The following is a 21,082-nucleotide window of genomic DNA, read 5'->3' on the forward strand; positions in this document are numbered from 1 at the left end:
TTAATATTGAATTTAAAGGCTTAGTTTTTGATGACTTCTTTCTTTCTGTTGGGGCTTTTACGAAAGGGATCTTTCTGCTTACTTAACATATCTTGTTTAGAAGGCCCAGTTACAGAAAAAAATAGAGGGGCGAAGCTCTTCTTGATGATCATTGCTGGTAGCGATGTTTTAATGGATCTTTGCCAGTTTTTTCTATCTAGTTTCTCTTTCTTATACCCCTTGTGTTTTGCATTGTCCGTTTTTAATCTCAATCGTACCCCTTTCTTTATCAATCTATTCCTGACATTATATTCTTTAGCGTTCTTTTTTCTATTTACAACGTCTGCAACGGTCAGCAAGTGGTCTTAGTTTTATCCCTTTGTGTCATATTCACAAATCAGACATATAAATATCTTCAGATAGTCTTCCAGTGCATCGCTCAAACAAAATTATTACAATAATGCAAAAAAGAATGTCAATCAAGAAATTGGAATAAAATGAATGTATTATTGCAACACAGAACATGTCCGTTTAAATCAAAACATATGTTTTAGGCGTTCTAGAAGTGAACGTTTGTCTATTTAGTAAAACTGTTTTCAGTTTTCGATCGTATTATCTTTAAATTCTAATCTTTGAAAATTGTGTAGGACGGAAGATTATATTCAAATTCATATTCTTAAAAGAAATTTTGCAAGAAGACTTTAATAAATGTAAATCCTTTTGATTGATAAGAGATGGGACGGAGAATACGGGATGGAATTAAATAACTTTTTGTATACCATTTTTTGTAAAAAAAAAACAATTTTTTTTAATAAAATCCTCAGATAAATTTGTCTGTGAAATTGCTATGGACGATAATTGAAGTTTTTTATCTTCAGATTGATGCATGCCAAGAAGATAGCCAACTTTGGACTGATTTATTGCCTTTACATTTAGGATATTGTTTGACTAAAAATTTGCGTCTGGCATAAACTTTTTAAAAGGAAACTTTGTAAAGGAAATAATTTAGCCTAAGAGCTCGTTACGAAACGTTGAAAATATAGAAACCAAAGAGTAGTTGGAAAGTATTTAAATTTTGAAGATAAAGTTTAAAAATCCGTCACAGCCTCAACATATTTCGTAGTAGCACCTGTTGCACCATATAGTGACGATATTCATTTCGGTATGCCACAAGGTTAATGAGAGTTTAATGTTGTTTTTATTGAAGACAATGATCTACACATGTTACAATGTTGAGTTTAATATTATTGCACTTGTTATGATAGTTAAAACGAATAGCAATTAAATGAAGATTCTCATAGGTACTTTGTTCTTTTTAACTAACCACAAGGGCCTAGTATAGTGTACTTTTCCAATCTCTTTTTTGATGCTAGTATTAAAAGTTTTTTATGTCATTTCTTAACTCTATTCAATTTGCGGTTTGAACAACCCAGTAAAAGGTTAAACTGAGGGTGAAAGAGGAGGATATTTTCACATTCATGTAATTTCTAAATTTCTGGCCTACCAAACTGTCTATTTGTTATGGACTTTGCATAAATAGCCCGCCATCCATAACTTCTAACAGAGTTGTGAAATATGAAAAATATGAAATTAAAACTTACAGACGATTTTAAAACGTAACCTTGTTTAATGATTGAATTAATAACATAAACCCGTTCTGAAATTCTTATACTTATATGATTAATAGATCAGAATTTAGAACATTTTCTTTTTAGAGAATTTAGAATGGTAGAGTCAAAATTTATGGAAAACGTGCCAGTGCAAAAAATATTAATAGCCAAGAACAATTGGGCATGTAATTCAGAACATGTTAAAATTTGAATTTGAAACAGGCACTTTATTCCTACAAATAGAACAGTCAGAAAGTTAATTTACAGACTTATCCATCTCAAACTTACAAAATGGCAGCGTCGTTTCCATGTTTAGTCACGTGTTTTATTGATGACTTCTGTAGAAATGAAAAAAATTTTCATATGTTTATGGTTAAGTTGAGCATTTCTAAGGCAGACTTTAACTACCTTGATAACCTCAAATTACTTCAAAGACCTTTGACATTTTTAAAAAGCAGGATCAAAAGAAATATGTGAAATATATTAAATATCTATTTTGAAATATATATGCGCACATATTTCAAAAGCGTCACGAATGATGCAGCGATGGGGACAGATTTCCATATAAATTTAGACAAATTTTATGATCACATGGCTTAATACTGCGTTTAAGGAAGTGAAAAAAAGTGCAAATTATAGAAGAAACATTGAGACGTTAAAAAACCAAACGAGAAGGGTGTATTAGGTCACGTACTAGTCCCGAAAATTTATATCTTTTTATATGAGTCAACATCATATAAAGTAATACTGCAAGTTTCACTTGAATTTGAAATTTCACAGACGGAAGACCTCCTCCTCCGCTCCCCCGAAACATGAATAGGGTTCAGAATAAAGTAACTCATCCACTATTCATTAACTGTTATATCCAACTTACAAATGTCATTTTTGTTAGAAATTCGTGCGTATTTATCAAACCAGTAACGAACCTTGGCACATTTCCCTCTTTAAATCTTGTATATAAAATTGTGATATTAGGAAAGGACATAATCTTAAGCTTCGCAAAAGAGTTTTTTTTCGAGCTGGCGCTTTCTTTAAATATTTATTTAGAAATGTACGATTTGACTTGAAGGCAGGATAACATAAAATAGTCTGGCAGTCAGAGACTATAAAAGTTGTACATAAAGAATCCAGGATCTGGCATAAGTAAAGCTGAGATTGAAATAAAAATGGTCTTTTCTAGTCTTTTTTAAATTAAGTTATGTATATAAATTATGTACTTGAATGTGTAAAAATATTATTTTCAAAGTCACACAGAACTACTTGTGCTGCTGATAGAGATTGAAAAGAACATGCAAAGCCTGATACTTGCTTTACAGATTTTGTGTCTGTTAAAAGCAGGGAAATCATTAAAAGTTGTCATATTTATGCTGATGAAATTGTTTTTGTTGAATTGTATAACATAAAATCAACTGTCAAAGGAGAATAGGTAAGAAAGTAGTTATTAGAAGTGGTATAGCTTTTAATATATATCATGTAGAGATATAGTTTAGCCTAAAGGATACACGGATTTTGCAATAGTTACATTTTTTCCTTTTCTTTGTACATTCTTAGCAAAAAATTAACTTTGTTTAAAACCTAGTAGTATATGCACACTAACAAAGTTCTTCTTTGCAAGATAACTCGTTGTCGATGGTTTCGATTTATCTTGGTAAAGTAACTTAAGGTCAACCGTAATTGAAATATCAATAGTAACAATGTCAAGTTCTTTTGGAAGACTTTTTTAAAACATTCACACAAGTAAACATGACACAAACTGTTGATATTGGACTCAGCTGTCTATTTTCTTCTTTGTAATGAATCAAATTGCACTTTCTTTACTGTGTTTAGTTGTGTTTTTTGTCAGATATTTATTTTTGCGAATGGTAACTAATTAATGTTCAGCCGATGCATAATTTGGTTTATTGAGGCAAAATCTGCAAAAAACGCAAAAACAAATATCCGCGAAAATGAAAACGTACCATTAATGTAATTTACATGTGCCCTCAGAAATAGCACAACTGCAATCGTCGGCGAGTTATAGGGAACATCCTTGAAAATATTACTATTTGCTAAAAAAATGCTAAAAAATTTCCCCTTTAACCTTGCCAATGTTGAATTCATGCAATGAAAGTAATCTCAAAGCAAAAAAATATTTTTAGAGTTGCAAATAGCGACAGAAGGTCAAAGCGTTTAGGTTGTCTCCTGTGCGTCAAACGGACAAAGTTTTTTTTTATTTTACCTTTATAATTCTCTTCTCTTTCGCGAGTTAAGGTTACACGTGACTGTATTCTTGGCTTCGCGCTTCTTAAATCATAATTTATGTCGTATTGAAAAAAGGGATAATCCCGGTATTGCAAAGGCGAAAAAAGTACAGACCATAAACTGCTTCGTTCTACTTTATCGTTAGAAATCTTCCTGTGGAGAAGTTGTTGCGCTTTGTATTAAACACGACTTTTCTTTGCGGGCCTTAGATTTTACGTACTGACTTATTTTATCGAATTTCTTCATCTCGCATTAAATTTATGGAAAATCTATAAAATCATGGATTTGGCATGTAGTATACCTTATAGATTGTTTCTTCAAGGGCGTGTATAGTGTGTTTAAACTAAAAACATCACATCAACACAATTTAGGGTGTCTTTTCGCATGCTTCTTTAGTAGTTGCGATCTTACATTTGTGAAGTTTCATAAAGTTTAAGGCCGAAATCAAGTATAGTAGCGCACAACATGATTGGTTAGATGTTACGTGGTGTATTTATTATAATCTAAAAGCTACTTAAAACTCGCTCTCACTTGCGTGGCTTTAGTAAATGTGTCGAATAACACTTTCTAAATCATAAAAGCGGCTTTTTTTAATTGTTCGTAAGAGACTAAAGCTTTAGGTTGTGCCTAAAATTCACATTTTAGCATTTAGGATACAAATTCGCATTTAAAGCATCAACTGTAATTTTGATAAGAAATGATGTTAACATCAGGTATTGGCGAACAAAATAAAGATTTGTAACGCAATAACGCCCTGGGAGTAAACTATTTGAACTGTTTAATTATGTTAGAAACATAACGAAACACTTCTTTTGAGTGCGGAAAACATTCTCCAAGAGATTTCTTCCAAGATTTTCTTTTGCCTTCTATCTCGAAATGGTTAAAATTTACATAACGTCTAACAGCCATTCGATTCTGTTAAATATAAAAAGTTCTTCACAAATTACGTCAGGTGGGGCGTGAAGCGTTTTGATCTTCCTTTCGAAAATATTTTTTCTTGCGCAACCCAATTCGAAATTTTATTTTACTAGGTCCACGGGTTCTCCCGTCCTTTTTAAACGGCATTGCGTGCGTCAAAAGTCGAAAGATCAAGTAAAAGGAGAGAAATATGACAATATGAATTTTTAACGGAGGGAATAAAAAAGGGAAAATATAAAGTAACAAACATTTTTAATTCTGTTCTTTTCATTTAATTTATTTACAAAATTTTAAGTTCCAATATTTCAACAAAGGTTTTGCTAGACTTACTTTCACAATTTAGGCTAAAAGGTACAAGCATTTATGACCGTGGACACAACACCAAATTAATAACGTTTTGAAAATACTTAGCTCTCAAACAGCTCTGTTTTCTTCTTGAAAATGAATTGGTAAAACTTTATTATAGTGTGAAGGTAAAAAAAGTACAACAGAGAAGCAGGAGGAGCCAGTTTTTGATATAACTTCGAAACGAGAACGTAAGAAGTAAAACCGAGACACCGTTTTTACTTAGGTGGAGTAGATTTGAATACTAGTGATTTTTATGCGATAATCTTTAAATGCTCATACCTTTTAGGCTCGAAAGTCGGAAACCCGAAGAAAGTGTTTCATAATGTTTTACGTCTTTCGCAATTATTATTTTAGGGCAAAAATATGTCACTTACCCGGCTTTTAGAAAATTTATACTTTACTTTTACATACTTTTACCTCTCGGGCTACTTAAGGCGAGTCCTTTTTTATTGGAGAGTCATTTTCAATATCTCAAGTTATAACGAATCTGGCATAATTTATTGGTCACAATACTATTATATGAACAGTAAAACGCAGAATTCAATTTTTCCGAGAAATTTTGATGACGTCATATGATAAAAACGTGCTTTTCCCGCGTTTTTTTTAAGCAGTTTGACTCTGAAATACAAAAGGACTGGCCTTAAGTAGTCCAAGTTCGCGGCTTAGGCAATATAGACAATATTCGCAACATAAGTAATATGTGTTTTATGTACCTTTAAAACATTATGCGACTTTGAAAGATATTTAAAGTCAAGGTTAAAAGTAATTATAATTTTGTATATATATACCCTCTTAATAAATTGATTTTGTCAAAAATAGCAAATAACTTACATATGCACTACTTGAGTTATCCTTATCTAAATTGAACAAATGTATCGATATGTAAAGTCTTACAACACCCGAAAAAACTGGGTCAAGTTCACTAAATTCACAAAATATTATTTTAGGACATCTTCATCAATGTGTCATAATCTTTACAATAGTTCAAATGTAGAAGAATTATCTACTACACAAAAGTATTACTATAAAATTCAAAAAGTTTTAAGGAACAAACAATGTTATATGGTTACCAATCTTATTGCGACGCGAGAATGATGTTTTTTAATCTGTTTTCTTTATACAGCACGTTTTGATAATCAATTTTACCTTTTTAAGGCAAACATAGAATAAAGCTACGATTAGGAAAAGCAACGGTAGTAGCAGAACGATGTCTTCTATCCATGTCAATACTATGCCAATCATGGTCACATCCGGCATACCAGTCAAATCATTGATATAGTAGAACGCCCAAAACAAATTCATAGCATTGAAGAGTAACAATAACGACATTGATATCGTTTCCATGTGATTTAGGAATTTGCTTCGAAATGGTTTGGTGTACAAATGGTGTAGAAAGAAGGAAAACAGCACTGGTAACATGACGAGCATTCTCAAAACAGGATTGATAATGTACACACATAAACCCGTTATGATAATACGACGCACCAATACTACAGTTTCCCAATCAATGAAACCATTCCCATCTTTTTTTTCTCTGTAGGGACCAGTAAACAAATGCAAAATATAATCGATTTGCCTTTGCTTTTGTTTGGTAAAATCAATTTGAAACGTTTTTCTGCAAAAAACTTTCGAACGCATATAGCAACCAAATGAAGCTACAGGAAGTGTGAAGCAAATAAAAAATTGTCGTAATGTGATTTTATTTGATCGCAGCATCATTTTGGACAAATAGATCGATAGTGGTAATGGAACAGTTCAGAACATAATTATACATACAATCAGATACTGCCACCACTTGAAACACGTAATGTTACCTTGAATGTATAAATGTTCAGTTTCGTTGATTTGTACACAATTGATCAATTTGAAACAGAATACTGAGATTGAAGTATAACTAAGCAACATCAGCTGAACATAACAGGCTCCAGCTCTTGTTTCAAGCAAAATTTTGTTCCCATTCTCTGTACTTTTATACCGTTTGCATTTCCAAAAAATCTTCTTAGAAAATATCACAAGCAACAAATATACAACAACGGTAGGGGAAAGGGCTAAATTTATACATGCTTTTCCAGTTGTTGTTAGTGTGTCGCTGGGACAAAGGTTTGCCACTCCAGTGGAAATAAATTGCATGTTCATGATAGATAAAAATATTTCTTTGAGCCTTGACACAAATCCTTGTGATATCTTTAAATTGTGTTCAATACTTAATAATGCGTGAGTCTGATAAAAGAAAAACATGATTGTTTTCAAACCAATTGCATACACTGCACTGGTTACGTCGTTTTCCTGACTTGCCATAGTTTGCACTAAATTTATGCTATTTTCAATAAGTGTACTCTCAACGGTGACTTCCAAGGGTAATGTTATCTCATCGCAATCTGTTGTGCCCAACAGAGGGGTGACTAAGGATCCAGTATCTTTTGGGACATTATTTTCTATTTTTTTTTTAAAAATTCGCAAAAGAAACGCGACAATGTCTTTATAATAGGCCAAAAATGTTGTATAAAGAATTCCATAAATACAAAACAAGCACCAAAATATATATGTTTTGCAGCGGCCTATCCTGATGCAATCACCATTGAAGTAGTTCAACCGGTATCCGCGCTTGCATGATCCACAAAGTTCTTTCTCACGATTTGCATTGCACGTGTCATAAGATGTGCACTTTTCTGTTTTGTCTGAACAGCAGTAATGTGCTGGACAAGGTAAAAACTTAACGCTGTTATGCCTTGTCTTGTATCCCCAGAAATTACTTTTACTAATTAGACCATTTTCACAGTTTCCACCGTTTGGACAATTGTGACATGTCATTTCAGTGATAGTGGTATTGATCCTTACATTAAATCGAATAAACAGACTATTTAATTCCATAGATTGGCCTTGAGAACTGTATTTTCCACTCGCGCATTTTAAACAGCGCAGAGAAAATATTGATTTTTGAAGCCCTGATTTGGTGGGTACAGTTTTATAATTACGAGGACATTCAAGTGTAACTTTTGTGAACCAAGAATTGTGACAACCTAAACTGCATATAAATGGGTTAATAAGTTCATGACTAATGTTATCTTTCATCTTCATTAAAACTTGATTTAAGTTGATTCGGCCATCGGAAAATAAAAAATGACCAATATTTGGTTTCTTATTGGAGAAGTCAGTAAACTTTACATCAAAAAGAGTCAGTTGTTCCATAAATATCCTTTTATGTGAAGCCGATGATAAACATATACTTCCTCCTATTCGACTTGCAGTATTTGAGGCAAATATAGAATTGTTGATTTGCAAATGTGTTTCAAAAGCAACGTTGTAAATCGCCCCTCCATATTCTGCAGAGTTGTTAACAAACTTATAGTTAAAGATGAACGCTTTTGTAACATTGTAAATCTCCAGAGCGCCCCCTTGAAAAGCAGTGTTGTTGATAAATGTGCTCTCTGTTATGATAAGTTGTTGAATATAACGCAATTTTACAGTCGATCCATCTCCAATTAAACCATTAATAGTAGAATTGATTATATGTACATTCTCGATATATGTAATGATTACGTCAGCACTGTAGGACGGTGAGCCAAAAAACGTTGAGTTCTGAATTGCCACTTTACTTCCCTTGATACTCGTAGATTCCAGTTTAATCGTGCCAGAGAGATTAGAAAAATAACAATTATCCATTAGAAATTGAAATTTTCCTTTGATATTAATCGTCTTATAAACACGTTGTGGATTTTTTATTTCACAAGCCTGGAGTAATACTCTGCCAGCATACATTGGACCAAACTCAAGAATTGCACAACGGTGAAAGTGAGATTTTCTTACCGCAAGAACATTGTTATCACCTGGGTATCCAGCAAATACATAGTCATGTATATCGTTAAATGAACAATCTTCTATGTTTGCAAATACTTTTTTGGTAAAGAATTGTAAAACACTCGGCACCATTGAAAAAGTTATATTTGAAAGAAGCAAATATTTTATTGCTCTTCCGTCAATAGCGAACAAAGATTTTAAGGTTGCGTTGGAAATAGCGGTTATTAGCGGCCGTTTGGAATTCTGGTTGTAATTTGTCAAAGTCAGATCAAACTTAAGATAAATTGTTGATGACACAATGTAAGTCAGTTGTTCATGTTGTCCTCCATCAATTCTGATAACGTCTCTTGGTTTTCCTATGTACTTGATTGCATAAGCGATAGATGCACAAGGTGAATAGTAGCTGCCACAACTTTCTCCGTCAGTACCCTTGATTTTAGATACATGAACATCCGTGAGCTCTAGAAATATATAAAATTAAGAGTTTAAAAGTTGTGATTTAAACTATATTTATATCCCATTAGGTGCTAAAAAAAGATAAAAAACATTCTGTTACTTTGAGTATTGTTTAGGGTATTAAATTTGAAACCATTAAGCAAACAAAACATCCATCGAAATGGTAAGCTATTCTAAAGATATATTTCAGTTGGTTTACTTTCCTTGATTGTTATCTCTTTGATATTTTTATCCCCAACACCACGCTAATCTGCGTTGGTGAACATAGCTACAAATAGGCAGAAATATTGACTTCGGAATAATGATGTGTTTTTACGAACATTGAAAGATGCTCAAAAAACCGCCGTGGTAAAGCTTTTGTCACGAAATGTAAAATGATTTCATCTTTAAAATTATTATTTAACAATAGGACAAGATTTACTGAGTACGTTAAGAATAAACATTGCAAGAAAACCTTCTTATTTTTATTAGATAGAACTGTCTATTTTCTGTCTATTCAACTTTCAAGTTATGCTTACAACTTGGAATAGTATTTTGCATTTTATTTTTATTTTATAGTGAAATAATTTGTGACTATTAACTCTTTTCAGTGTGCAGCTTTCCAACATAATATAACCAGAGGGTTCGGGGCATTCGTCACATAGAATCGAATTGGGCATAGTTAGCTACAGTGTCATGCGGGAACTAAATCGCAGCAATAAGTTTGCTTATGCCTGCACTTTTTAGAAACGTCGTTAGAAAATTATGTTTTTACCAACATACCGTTGTAGGCTTAGGCCTATAATCCATCGAGCTGTTTTAGGTATAAAACAAATTTTAACTTGTGGCAGCAAAATATTAACCACTTTCTATAATTTTTGTTTATTACATATTTCGTACAAATATTTGATCGAAAGTCCGTTTTTTGGTGAATTTTGGATATAGTTCAAAAAAACCAAAACATTAGTCCAATGTCAAATCTTTCAGTATTACTTCACTTCGTGGAAGCACAATATATAGTAATTTCAGCAGCTAAGCTCATCATTTCCAAATGTCTCACTGAACTCCTCAAACAAGGATAAAAGAAATCACTAAACACCACTCCCGAATAATCATCATCAACTACCAGTTTAACGTGATGTCTCTACATTTTTCTGTTTGTTTCTATATTTTTGGTTAATTTCAACAATTAAAAAAAACAAGCTGTTTATCTTTTATTCTTTTAGTTGTCCCGAATAGCATACACTTCGTTATTTCTCTCCTCATGTTTATAATTAAGTCGTTTTTTTCGAACCAGTCAGCAATTCAAGCAAAATTGTCTGTCAAATTTTGCTCGATTTCATCTTTTGATTTGCTTGGTGCATATATTACTGTATCATCAGCACACATAATCACAAGGTTTTCCCGGCATCGTTGAATGTAATAAGAAAAAGGAGGAGTCCAAGCATGGACCCTTGAGGGACACCACAGTGGACTGGCTGTGGCTTCGAAAGTACTTTGTTGTATCACACACTTTGCCTTCGATTAAACAAATAACCAGTCAATACTTCTTTTTCGGTTCCATTAATGCATAGCTTTGAAGGCTGTTAATAATACGAGCATGGCTCAGCAAATCAAAGGACTTACTCAGGTCAATAAATATTGACCCTGTCATATCACCTTTTTTCCATATTTTTTCTAATCATATCCATAAAGAGAGTCGCTGCAATCTCTGTGTTTCTAGTTCTTCTAAATCCAAATTGAAAATTCGACAATAATTGGTTAACCTCAAGGTAGCCTGAAATTTGTTCATATACGCATTTTTCAAAATTTTTGAACAGGTAGAAAGGACAGTAATTGATCTATAGTTGTCCATATCATTTTTCGAACCCGTTTTAAACACTGGGGTGATTAAACCATGCTTGAAATCCGTTGGTATAATGTAACAGATCAGCTATACAAGTAGCAATATATTTTAGGAAACTTTTTTCTTTGTGGTTTCCTTAAGAGTTTGTAGACTTTTGAGGCGATGACAGGTTTGAACCGGAAAGTGCTGTATGTTTTCGGGTATGGTGGCGTGGTTTTGTCCAAACAAAGTCTTACGGCTTTTGACTTTATATTTGCAGCTACATTTGTAAAGAACGAACAGAAACTATTTGCAATAGTGATCGGATTTGTCGTACTTTTGTTGTTGTTAAAAAATGATTTTGCACATCTGACATTTTCTTTTATTGGAAAGATTGATTTAATAGTCCTCCAAAACTTATTGGAATTATTTGTGGATTTATGTAACTGTATCTTATGATATTCCTTTCTTATTAGAACATTTACCTCATTTCGTTGGCGTTTAAAGTTTTTAAATTCCGTCTCTGTTTTTGAGTTTCTGAATTTGCGCATGACAGAATCTCGGTGATTCATTGTTGTCTTGATATTTTCTGTTAACTAGGGAGACTTTCTGCCTTTTAGCGTTTTGCTGATGTTTGTTGTATGTTTTTTTACTTTATTGGTTAATATCGATTTCAGAGAGTACCAAGCCAAATTAGGTTCTGAGGAGACGTAGACGGAATGCCAGCTCCCGTTTTCTTAATTCTTTAATTACTTTTTCTGTGTTTCGCACCTTTCCGTTACCCTTGTGGGTTCTTTAATAACTTGAACAAAACCGTTCAATTTTAATTGATCTTTTAAATCAGGGAAATGTTTCTTATCGAGATGATTACAGTTTAAGTCACCAATGATTAATAGCTTAGGCTTCCTTTAGATGTATGCACAGCTATCCTTCTTTTCTATACTGATTTATGTAAACGCAAGTATTTGTTGAAATGCTTGGATGGCACGGTATGATATCGAATCGTGTACCAATGGCTCATCACGTTCGAATAAATATTTTGAGTATGATGGAGCCATAGCATTATGGAATGTTTTGAAGTCGATGAATACGTTAGATATTTTAGAAAGAAGAACCAAGATAAAAAACGTTGATAAAGAAAGACCGACATTGGAAGTGGGAGGGTTTCATATATGACTTATATTATATTTTGTATATCTTTTTATACTTTCAGTGAACGTATGATAAAATATATGTATAAACATATATGTAAAGATATAAGATACACAAAATAGATATTTCACAGATTTTAGACTTTTCCAGTACATTTGACACTTTGCCGGTCAGCTCATAATTTTGGAGCCGCTTGCTCAATTCAGTTTATCTTTTCAACAAGTTTGTCACATTTATTACCATGTTCAGAAACTCAAGTGAAGCTGTTCTCAAATTTGATCTTGATGCAGATAACATTTTATCAATAATTTTTTTCCTAATATTTTTTAATGTTTTCACGAATTAGGGCAAATCCTTGTTACTATAGTAATGCTTAACTGATCGATAGTAAGCAATAAAAAATAAAACGGAGGGGGTTATAGACATTTTAGTGAAAAATAAAAATGTTAATTGCTAATATAAATTTTATCATGTATCCATTAATATGGCTACCTGATAAATTTATGTTAGCTTATAGACAATTTAACATACTGTTATGTCCAATTAATAATTTTTGATAAAAAAATGAATATACTGAATATGGTGTCCATTAAGAAAAATGTGCTGCGCGTCCAGAGAGTTATAACAGTTCCATTATAGCAAGTAAGCACTCAGGAGACTGAAGCATGTTCACTATTTTGTAAATTTCATCATTTTTGTAGTCGAAAGTCCGCCTCACATTTATCCTGCTACAGTGTGTTAAAGTCGGATCTTTCATATCTCTTGTGTGGTAAACCAAAATTTGTAGATGCTTTTTATATTAGATAAAAGACATATTTCTCCAGCATCCTAGATTTCAAGTGAGTGTACAAGTAAAATAAAATTTCGAATATCTTTAACTTTGATTTCACTTTTGGTTCATTGTTGTTGTTTAGTAATTCATAAGACTGTTCTTATAAGTCAACTTATACTGATAACGAAACTAACGAAACGGCAACGGCATAAAATCCCGCCATAACGTCGTGGTTTACGTTTCTCTTTGGTACCGTAAGGTCATCACTAACTATTACTATACTATACTAAATTACCATTGTCACAGGTCACAGAGATCTTAATTTTTTAGCAATAATGAGAATTTGAATCTTATTGTTGGTAGCACCATAGCAAAGATATGAAGTTTAATTATATGGATAGAATATGAAGTATCGTTTAAAGTACTAACCTGTCAGCGAAAATATTTCCAGTGTAAGTAATATATACAAAGTGTTCTGAATGTTATATTTCATTTTGTGCATTGTTATAGAAATTTATTCTCCTTCTTTTCTTTTCTACTTGGCTGTGATATTGTATTCGTTTTCTCAGTTTGATTGCAAGAACTGGTGTAGTACGTTTAGTGCCTGTTTCTTCTTGCTGGCTATTTAACTTTTACAAATAAATAAAACGAACTTCAAAGTCGCTAGATAGGTCGGAATAGCAGAAATATTTAAAGCAACTCTCTTTTCATATTTCTTTCAGCGATACAACGTTTCATTTTCTGCTTTTTAAGTACTATCACTTGCACAATCTGTAGATTTAAAACTTCTATCAGTTTCGACAGAAAATAAGTTGAAAGTAACAGCTGAAAATCCTAGCAACATATACAGTCAATTAAATGTTTTATATTTCATCTCAATAATAAATAATGCAGACATAAGCCAAATTTCTTTATCATTTTGGTTTCCATGGAAATGAGCAGTAATCTTAATTAGCATTTAAACAGTACAATAGGTATGATTCCGTAGAATTTTCCCTCATAGGAGGATTAATACACAATCAGGAAGTGTTAGTGAAATCAATTTTCTTGACAAATAGAAAAGTCACGCAAATTATTCTGAAAGAAATTTGTCTGGCAAGAAAGTGAAAACTGATACGTCTTTAACTTAATTATTGCTGCATTTTATTTCAAACTCATTTTAAACTGCAAAATCGCGGCAAGGAGATCACCGCTCAATACGAAACCATGAAATAATTTTTACACTGCCCTCTGCGTCTTTTAATTTGACTGGCGACAAGGATATCTCAATTTTTAACACACAAAAGAAAACAAACATATTTTTTTACGTCCTTAGTTATTAAGCCACTTTTCATTGAAGACTATAAGGTATTTTCCAATGCGATAAGAAAACACCCAGCTGTTAATATACAAAACCTATTTTTTTGTCTTTCGGATTTCAACTTAGATAATATCTGACTTAAAAAGACATAAAGCACTTTTCATTTAAAACTTACCCCTTGTGAAGAAACAGGTTCATTTGGTAAAAAAATCTTTAGTGGTGTCTCGGCTTTTATTTTAAATGTGCATTTTACTTAAAATTAGTATTTAGTTAGTATAATTATGCTTGATAACAACAATTAGAATTTCAAAGTTAGTTGACAATGTCATAACTAGCGAGATTTAAGTGTTCTATATCTCGAAAACCAAAAAAAAAAGATTCCTAGATAATTTTTTAGGCTCTTTCATATGGACCAATATGCTTTTTCGTGAAGGTTACACTTGTATTGTCAATAAAAAAAATATAATATATGTTTAATTTCCGAGGTAAGTAATTATCTTGTCAAGTTTTGTATCTAAATTGAAAAATCTGTCTTTCCTCTTGACAACGCAGATATGAGATATTAAATATCTTTAAGTCTGTAAAGCTGAAAACATATTAGAATGATAATATTTAAAAAGAGACTGGTAATGATGAGATACTACGCTTTTTACTAACGCTAAATGTAACGCAAACTCGTCTCCAGGCTATAACGCTTTGATGATGTGCTTGCAGACGAGACTCAATTATCCCGGTGAGATAGAGTTTAACGGAGAATAATGTTTTAGAAAACAGAAAAGTTACCAAAGTCTTATTCTTAAGTGCAATAAATGTTTTTGTGTCGCTAGACCTTCTCAGGTACAACCGTGCTGCAGTTTGATGCCTCTTTTACAATTTTCAGTGCAATATTCTTAGTTGCACGTCAATGTCGTAAAGATATGTGTTCTATGTGTTCGAGAAGCACTTAACTTGCAACTTATCTCCCATTTTACAATTTCGCAACAAATGGTCAATTTGTCATTATAATTTTTTGTTTTTGGCACCAAATTATTTTATGAACAAATCACACAAAATGCATAATGAAAAAAAAAAACCTTTAACGGAATGTAAGCATATAATATCAATGCCATCTGTAAAGTCTGTAAATCATTTGTCATGCTTTCTCTATATGCAAATCACGTATCAAGCAATAGTTTATACACTAATGCTATAAATGGCCATATGACGAATATCATTTTTCAAAAGGCCCTTTATATTTAAAGCGGTTGATACACGATTGAGGTTGGCGAAAATGACAAACGTTATTGCTTGTGCCTTTTTTGTTTAGATTTTTAATCCATTTTGTCGATTTTGAACTTAAAAAGTTAGAAGTGTTCAACCTTTTACCAAAAGAAATCCACCAATCAATCTCTTCAAAATATATTAAAAATTCCAACCAATCGTTTTATGATGTTTTTTTATTTTTATTTTTTATTTCGTTATTAATGTTAACAATAAGGTAATAAATGTATAAGATATAATATTATCCTGACAACTAAGCTCCTTTATAGGAAGCAACAAAGTAAGCCGACTAAAAATATTCTGTTTTACAATTTTTTAAAATACTTTAAATATTTTGCTAAAAAAACCTAAAGATCTAATAACTACAACTGAAAATCTTAAAAATAGGTGATTTCATTGTCTGTGTTATAAGTGTTTTTTCTGTTCTTTTAAATTTAAGTTAAAAATTTTAACAGTAAATGTATATAGACATCATAAAAAGTCACTTGATTAAAATATTTTGTCATCATATGTATAAATTTTTGTGCTTTCTAACATAGCTTTTTTAATCAAAAGAGATTGATAGAGTAAAGACTCAATATTTGAAGAACAACCAAGAACTTTGTGTATGTTAAAATGCAAGAACAATGAAAATTGCGAAACGATTTCGAAAATGGAAAAACGAAAAGGCTTGGGAATGGCTGGTTACATAACGAACGAAAGGAAAATGACATAAAAGGGAACTCGCAACCAAACATGGGAGAATAAGGGACAGAATGGTTCACCAACGTAACGAACGTTTTCCAGGTTTTTTTTTCTTCGTGTTAGGTCACCATTGAACTTATATATTTACGTCATTGCTGTTTGTTTATGTTTCTGTGTTTGTTTTTTACAGAAACCATTTCTTTGCTAACTCTTGGGAAATGGGAAGTCGGCTGCATTTATGCCTTGGAAGCTTACAGGTTGAAATTAATAATCAATGCTCGACAACTGCGTATATTTTGTCATAAACCACGTACCAACAGGTTCACACAGTAACATTAAATGATACAAAAAGTTATGACGTTCTCTGTTACTTTTCGGGTGAAATACCATACACAGGCATGCCTGATGATGCGACCAGTGACGTGACAGTGGGCTCTGGTCCAAATCTAGGGGGGACTTTGGTTAATCAAAGGTGTATTATTTTATTACTAGTCGATAAGGCCCGTGGAAAAATCCACTTAGGCAAAAGCCCAATGAAAAAATAGGTTGCTTTAGATGTTTTGCTGACGTCAGCAGTGCATATACAAAAAAAAATGTTCTTAAAATCTTACACCAAATATCAAATGTCAAATAGCATTTAATCCTCCACACAAATCTTACACAAAATAAAAAAGAACAGCATGCAAGGTGCAAAATCTAGTTGATAAAAAGTTACAACATAGACAATCACAACATCAACACTCACAACACCATCTAAACCGACACTAAGAATACCGACAGTTACAACACCGACAGTCACAACACGATTAATAACAATGTTAGAAATAACGCTTATGTACATCTTATAAGTGATTATGTTGAAAACCCTCAGTATTTTATTCTGAAATGTCAAAAAGGTGGCTTGCAAAGAGTTAGCACAAATCAACAAAAATAAGTTCTTTACACATTTTAAATATTGTCTTTCCCTTAAAAGCTTATACAAAAATATGAAAAAGCCATAGTTTGGAAAACATCAAATTTAAATCTAGAAAAATCAGTCACTTCGGTTGCATACCATCCTCTCCCGCAAAGTTACACAAAATGTAAAAACCAACCAGTTAAGAACACAAAAAATTTCTTTTTTAGTATGATGATCCATACTGCCCTTTACCAACAATTTTAAACCTAAATGTCAAAAAATCAATAAGCAAAGAATAAACTTGAATCAACAAACATTGTATATATACGGTTCATAAACAAAAGTTTACACAAAATGATGTCGTATATTGCCATTACCCATTAATCTTCCACAAAAAGTTTATGAACCACATCAAAATTTAAAAAAATCAGTGATTTCAGTGCATACAGTCCACCCGTTTAGATTACAAAATATAAAAAACAAAAACAGTTCTAGAATATCAAATTATTATTTTTAGTATATATAAGTGCATATGGTCCTCCCTCACAACAGTTAAATTTTTGCACTAAATTTGCAACACAAAATACAAATTCTAAATAATTCCTATGGTTTTCCTCAAAAGTTTAATGAAAATATAAAAGATGAGAGGTGAACGACAAAATCAAAGTTTGCAGAATTTAATTATTTTGGTATATATATGTCTATTGATATATGCCCTTTATAACAATATTTCAATCCAAAATGTGAAAAAAGAAAAACAGTTTGCAACAAAATCAGTTATTCTGATGACATTGCATACACTTTTTCTCCACAAAAGTGTAAAAAAAGAATGGTTGTAGGAAATACTTCTGATTAAACAAAAATCAGTATTTGCATCTTGTACTCATTAAATATTACCCAAAATTTCAAAAAAATGTGATTTGGAACGCATCAAATTTATAAATAGAGAGGGATCAGTCATTTCGGTATGTTGTACAGAGTCCTGCCCGGTAAGAATTTATACAAAATATAAAAAAAACACAAGTTTTTTCGGTGTTGTACTCCCTCAAAAAAGTTGAAACTTTTCTTAATTGAGACAAAATGCCATAAACAAAAACATTTTAGTCAGAACATCTAGAACAACAAAAATCACTACACTTAAGGTACCAGAATTACTACATGTTAAATAAAAATCGTTTCGTCATATTGCATGTAACCGATGTATATAAGTTTAGTTACACAAAATGTGAAAAATACATTATTTGCATACACAAATTGTGAAAAATACATTATTTGCTTAAAAACAGTCCTTAAACTCTTCTTAAATATTATGTAATACTTTTTTAAAAGTTGTTGTGGCTTGAAATCAGTGATTTCAGTGCATACAGTACACCCGTTTAGATTACAAAATATAAAAAACAAAAACAGTTCTAGAATATCAAATTATTATTTTTAGTATATATAAGTGCATATGGTCCTCCCTCACAACAGTTAAATTTTTGCACTAAATTTGCAACACAAAATACAAATTCTAAATAATTCCTATGGTTTTCCTCAAAAGTTTAATGAAAATATAAAAGATGAGAGGTGAACGACAAAATCAAAGTTTGCAGAATTTAATTATTTTGGTATATATATGTCTATTGATATATGCCCTTTATAACAATATTTCAATCCAAAATGTGAAAAAGGAAAAACAGTTTGCAACAAAATCAGTTATTCTGATCTACTGACATTGCATACACTTTTTCTCCACAAAAGTGTAAAAAAAGAATGGTTGTAGGAAATACTTCTGATTAAACAAAAATCAGTATTTGCATCTTGTACTCATTAAATATTAACCAAAATTTCAAAAAAATGTGATTTGGAACGCATCAAATTTATAAATAGAGAGGGATCAGTCATTTCGGTATGTTGTACAGAGTCCTGCCCGGTAAGAATTTATACAAAATATAAAAAAAACACAAGTTTTTTCGGTGTTGTACTCCCTCAAAAAAGTTAAAACTTTTCTTAATTGAGACAAAATGCCATAAACAAAAACATTTTAGTCAGAACATCTAGAACAACAAAAATCACTACACTTAAGGTACCAGAATTACTACATGTTAAATAAAAATCGTTTCGTCATATTGCATGTAACCGATGTATATAAGTTTAGTTACACAAAATGTGAAAAATACATTATTTGCATACACAAATTGTGAAAAATACATTATTTGCTTAAAAACAGTCCTTAAACTCTTCTTAAATATTATGTAATACTTTTTTAAAAGTTGTTGTGGCTTGTTAAAATGCTTAAAAAAAAAGGCTTAAAATGTCAATTAAAATAAGTTACAGTCACATTCTTAGCAAAGCCCACTAAGATTAGCTTACATGTAAAAAGCAACATAAAACTGAAGCTAACATAAGGTAGCTACAGCAGCTAATAGCTGGTCACTTAAATATAAACTGGAGACTAAGCTAGGTATAAAGAACATGGCTACATATTTATAAATTCCTAGCTACCTAGCTAGTTGTTGTTGGTGTGGTTGATGCTAGCTAACAAACATGTCTCGCATCAATAATATCATCAAAACTTTAAAAAACATAAACAAACCTTATAGAAACCTTTCTATACTTCATTTATATACCATGCCCCTTTTTATATGCTTTTGTAAAGATTCATTTTGAAGGCAAGAGAAGACAAATGCTTAAAAAGGACAGCCATCTTTTTTGCAAACACAATTTCCGTTACTTTGTGCTAGAACTTCATTTAACAAACCACACAAAACTTGCGGCTTTTCACAACAAAGAAGACATATTTTTTTCGGCAACATCAAAGATTTTTTCGGCAACATCAAAGGAAAATGAAGACATCCACTTTGCCTGTTACAGACACACAAACAGACACACTCTCCGTATTATTATAAGAGATGTATATGTTGTACTCTGCGCATATAATTAATTCCAGTGGATATCGTTATTGTGACGACAAATCTGTTTCAAGTTTTGGTAGTGAGAGGACGTACTACATTCGAAAAACTATTTTCAAATGCCTGAAAATTATTTGCTTGCACCTGTATGTGTGTTGAATACATGCTTGGTATGTAGACATACAACAGCATAGTCAGTTATGTTTTTAATGGTCCCAGTTTTTTCGACATGCGTAATTTCTTCAGAGCTTAAATTAAAAAGAATTTGTTGTCCAAGTGTTATAATTTACAAGTTAGAACGCCTTTTTATATGCTTACATCACACAGTTGTATGTATTTTCAGAATACAAAGGAACATATTGTAGTTACTAATAACTTAAATCAATGCTATTGTAACAGGCATATGTGTGTAAAAACACGATGGTTTGGGGAAATCTATTTCTATCTTATCTGCTAATTATTAACCATTTAAATGTAAACACTTTCCGAACATCATGATGCAGGCTCTTCTTTCAAGTTTTATCACGCAGATTTGAATGCATCATTGTATTATATAATTGTATTTTTGTGTCATGCATATCAGTAAAAAAAAGCTGAGATTAGGGAACTTATGAGACAGCGTTATCTTCAGCTTTGCTTTTTCCGAATTAAAGTGAAGTCACTACGATGTACGTTGGGAAGATTATAATACCACCGAAGTGAAAATCACCTCGCTCTGGTGAAGAATTTGGAGACATTGATAAATCAGAACGACAAAAAAACAACAGATATCTATTTAAGAAAGCTGTAGTAGTTAAAAGATCAGGATATTTGTAACAGCTCTTTGTGGAAGTATGTCAACAGCAATATGGAATAATAATTCACTCTGACAGAAATGGAATTCAAATTATAAAACAACATATCCGTTTGTATCTATGCACATATTTCATCGAATTTTAAAGCATTTTCTCAAAATCTAAAGGCGCTAAATT

At 31.7% G+C, this 21,082-nt stretch overlaps 1 pseudogene; it reads right to left on the reverse strand.

Annotated features, from left to right (window-relative positions):
• Nucleotides 1–4,983: 4,983 nt before the first annotated feature.
• LOC130635921 (uncharacterized) lies at nucleotides 4,984–13,949 on the reverse strand (annotated as a pseudogene).
• Between the last annotated feature and the right edge of the window lie 7,133 nt (nucleotides 13,950–21,082).

This window comes from Hydractinia symbiolongicarpus, chromosome 3, assembly GCF_029227915.1.
Source record: "Hydractinia symbiolongicarpus strain clone_291-10 chromosome 3, HSymV2.1, whole genome shotgun sequence".
In the NCBI taxonomy this organism is placed as follows: domain Eukaryota; kingdom Metazoa; phylum Cnidaria; class Hydrozoa; order Anthoathecata; family Hydractiniidae; genus Hydractinia; species Hydractinia symbiolongicarpus.